Here is a 4,648-nt window from a genome sequence, read left to right as displayed (position 1 = left end):
ACTGTTTGGTGATTATGTCTTGACAAATAAACTGACTTTGTTGGATTCCAAAAGTCCATGCATCTCTCATACTTAATTGATGTTAATTGGCCTTTCTGTGGCCCCCTGAAGCCAATAGTTGGATCAGCCTTGAAGAATGGGCTTTTTTACCACAAATATTATTCTTTGCCATATTAGTAGATACAAATTGTAAATTTTCTGCCTTACTAGTATTTACAAAGTGTGGAAAGAATGAAAATCACTTTCTGAGGAGGTAAAGTAATGAAAATAGAGCACAGCAATAAACAACAATATCATTTGCATTCATGATCCCTCTAAAATTATGTCTATTGTGTATTTCAATTATCCATAATACTTATGGTAATGCTTTCAAACTCTATTCATACTTACTAGGATTATGGTTTACTATTATAGGACTTGTGTAAATTTTAACATCTTTCTTTTAATTTTACTTACTTTCTAAAAAAATCAAATAATCCAAGTATAGCCTCAAATCATTATATTATTTGTCTTCCTGTGACAATTGTCAGCTCCGGAAATTTTAATTCTGCTGCTTAGCTCTGAACACGGCTCCAGAAATGCAGATTAATTTTAGAGACTAGAAATGGAAATACAGTATAAAATTAATCTTCAACTAAGAGCAGTTCTATGAAGGAAACTGGAAAGATTCACAGAAGTTGATCTCAAGCCAATTTCCTTAAGCATAGGCTATATAATCCTGACTTTATCTAAAACTCTTTGGGTCAGATTGTAACAGTTTTCAAAAAGGGGCACATATCCTAATTACATACCTCTCAGACCACTTCCTGTTAGTAAAAATAGATAAATAATATTTGCAATTTAGAGTGTCCTTTCTTATTTCCCTTTCCTTCTCTAAAAGTTACATAGTTATTTTCAGTCATCGAGTTACTGTATTTTTTTCCTGGCTACTTTTTTTTCACTCTAATTACGTTCCACATTATGCTTTTATTAAAATAGGAGTTTTTAAAAGCTTTATGTATTATATTAAATGATTTTTCTTTAGAGCATCATCTTCCTTTTATTATAATTTTAGGTGTTTCTCTACCTAATTTAAAATTATATAAACATTTGAGAAACTAAAAATAAAAACCAGAAGTGATAACTTGGAATGTTACTGTGGGGGTGAGTGAATTGTTCTTTTTTAATATGAGTGTGAAATTTAGGTTGTTAGAGAAAGTTATAGGATACGTTTAATGATTAACAATGAAAGGTTGCAGACTGTCAAAGATCTAATAACAAAAATAGGTCCAGACAAAATAGATTATTTTAGAATGACAGTGGGAAGATATACAAAGTTTGAAATACTGTTTCTAAATGTTATCCAATGAACAAGCAAAAAGGCAAATGGGGAATTTAGCAAGTTAGTTTAAGCTGAAAATTAGGAAAAGAGTACAAAACGTAATGTTTTGGTTATATCTTATCCATGTTAGTCTCTACTGCGAATGAGATATAAAATACAATGGGTGTAATTGACTGATATTCAGCAGGAACCTAGGAGTCAAGATACAGTTATTAAAATTCCATGTCAATCACCTGTTCTTTGACCTTAAAAACTTTCATATAAAGAGATGCTAGGAGATGGATGCTATGGGTCTCCATTGAATATAATCATAATGTTTTAATACCTTAAAGAATTTGAATATATCAACAAAGGAAGTCAGACACATAATATGTAAATTTACACATACACACATTTATCAAGATAATTCTAACTCCACATGAATATTTATATATATTCTACATATTTAGACAGAGAGGGAGGAAAAGTTGAAGGGATGAAAAGAATATAATAAACAAATTCCTGTTGTCTTTTTTAGTAGACAAATACGTGCTATGCTGAAAACATTTCCGAAATGTTTTCTACCCATTAAAGATTTGCCACTTGAAGGAAGAGCAATTATTTGAGTGCTTTGGAATGCATTTTGGGACTATTTATGCAAATATTTTCTCTACACTGCACATTTATTACCAAAAAAATAGTAATTTATTTTAATTCCATACCTTGGCCTTTTTAATTCTACCTGTTGCTCTTGAAAAAATTTCAGTGCAAATTTAAGGAGCACAAGGAGTTCTGAATCTTTATTGAAAGGTTATATCCCATTCATGTAACTCAATTAACAATTTAGAGCCAATTCTTCAAAAAAATTATGATAAAAATGGTACAAATTACATTAAATAGCAGTATCAGAATTCCCAAATTCAATATGATCTGTCTGTACTGCAGTTAGTAGTAAGATATATCACAAATTAGAAAAGTCTTCAGCTCAAGTGAGTTACCATTCTTACTTTTTCATTTTTTAACTTATAACGTGCAAACAGTTTCCAGAAAGGCAGTTTGTAGGCCACTCAATGCAATCGAAGGAAATCATAATTTGATGCACAGTCATGATACAATTTAACTCCACATAAGCTGTTCATATTTAGTTTTTCAAATTCTCTTAAATGTAATCTATCAGATAATTTTTCTTTTTAGTTTTTTATTTTATTTCAGCACAGAAACATTTTGAAATGAAGGTGTTCATTCAGTTTTTGATGCTGTTGTGTGTATAAGCTTATCCAAAGAGTAATACTAGGCTGACACTCAAGAATCCATGATGTTTTCCAGAGATTTACTTAGAAAGACATGAAAAATGTTCCTATTTAACTGCTATTTTAAATATGTAAACAGAAAAACAGAATTGCTTCAATTCATTGGTAGAATAACCAGCTTTAATCAATGAAGTCAGAGTCATTCATACTTAGTGAGTGGTTAAATGCACCTAATATATGAAAAAACACAGAATTGGATTCAGCAGTGATTTAGAGAGGGTCAAGACACTATCTCTATTTTATCCTTGCTTACATAGGGAAAATCACACAAATTAGTAATTATGTGTCACTTAAAAAGGGATATATCTTCTGAGAAATGCTTGGTTAGGCAATTTCATCATTGTATAAACAAACCAATATGGTGTAGCCTATTGCTCTTAGGCTTTAAACCTGTATAGCATGATACTGTACCTGATACTATAGGTAATTGTAACAAAATGGTATTTGTGAATCTACATATATCTAAACATAGAAAATGTACAGTAAAAATATGGTATAAAAGATAAAAAATGGTATACCTGTATAGGGGACATACCATGAATGGAGCTTGCAGGACTGGGAGTTATTCTGGGTAAGTCAGTGAGTGAGTGGTGAATCAATGTGAAGGCCTAGGACATTACTGTACATTGTAGTACACTTTATAAACACTGTACACATAGGTGACACTAAATTTATTTTAAAAATTTCTTCAATAATGGATTAACTTTAGTTTACTGTGTTATATGTTATAAAACTTTATAATTTTCTTAACTTTTTTACTCTATTTATATCCTTATTCTAATAAGCTTTTTTCTATTAAAAATTTTTAATTTTTTTTAACTTTTAAAACTTTTTTTATTAAAAACTAAGACACAAACACACATTAGCCTAGGCCTACACAAGGATAGGATAGTCAATATCACTGTCTTTGACCTACACATCTGGTAGGTCTTCAGAGGCAATATGATGCAGGGAGCTGTTATTAATATCTATGATAATAATGCCTTCTTCTTTTTTTTATTTATTTAATTTTTTTTTTTAGTTTTACAATTCATTTAATGATAACTAGCAATCACAAAAGTTCCCTGTTTTGGTTATGCCTTTAGACAAAAGTCTCCAAATTAGCACAGATTATTTGCAGAAGTTATTATTATATAAAATGTACTGACATTTTTCTTAAGGTTGCCCAAAGATAACCTAGATCACAGCCATTATACAATCACACAAATGATCATATAATAAATCAGACCTGGTTTATCACAAGCATTTATAAAACCAAACCTAGGGAAAGAACTAGGTGTGGGGACACATGCATGGTTTTAATATAGTGAATGTTTAGCCTGTACTGATTACAAAATCAAAACAGCGAGAAAATTCGCAGAATAATGCCTTCTTCTGGAATGCCTACTGAAAGACTTGCCTGAAGTTGTTTTATATTTATCTTTCTTTTTGTAAATAGGAGTACACTAAAATAATGCCTAAAAGTGTAGTAAATACATAAACCAGTAACATAGTTGTTTATTATTATTATCAAGTATTCTGTACTGTACATAATTGTATATACTATACCTTTATACGATTGACAATCAGTAGGTTTTTCTTAACACCACCACAAACGTGTGTAATGTGCTGCACTATAACATTACAACAGCTATGCATCACTAGGCCATAAGAATTTTTCAGCTTCATTATAATTTTATGATGCCAGTGTCGTATACGCAGTCCATCATTGACAAAAACATTGTTATGCAGCCCATGGTTGTATATAAAAACCCAACTTATCAATACTGATGTGTAATAAAAGAAAAGAGTTCTATTATAAGATACCTGTTCTAATAACAGTTCTGCTACTAGTTAGCTATAAATTCTTGAACAAGAAATTTACCTTGTTTCCTCAATGAAAATTAATTTGTTTTATAAATACTTCTTAAATACATAAGACTTAAAATAATGTAATGTTGAGGGTATCTAAATTCCATGAAATTGAGATATTCTAAAATATTCTATGGACTTCAAGAAAAAAATATTTGTATACTTACATCAGTTTTATGAGGGCTTT

The 4,648-nt window shown here is 30.1% G+C and overlaps 1 non-coding gene across 1 annotated transcript; it reads right to left on the bottom strand.

Annotated features, from left to right (window-relative positions):
* Window positions 1-3,841: 3,841 nt before the first annotated feature.
* LOC142871711 (small nucleolar RNA SNORA72) lies at window positions 3,842-3,970 on the bottom strand. The gene has a single exon (XR_012919925.1). It is a non-coding gene; the product is annotated as a small nucleolar RNA SNORA72 (small nucleolar RNA).
* Window positions 3,971-4,648: the final 678 nt, after the last annotated feature.

The sequence above is a fragment of the Microcebus murinus genome, chromosome 6, assembly GCF_040939455.1.
Source record: "Microcebus murinus isolate Inina chromosome 6, M.murinus_Inina_mat1.0, whole genome shotgun sequence".
Taxonomy (NCBI): Eukaryota; Metazoa; Chordata; class Mammalia; order Primates; family Cheirogaleidae; genus Microcebus; species Microcebus murinus.
The sequence above is the reverse complement of the archived record's forward strand: the minus strand, read 5'-3'. Positions and strand labels throughout refer to the sequence as shown.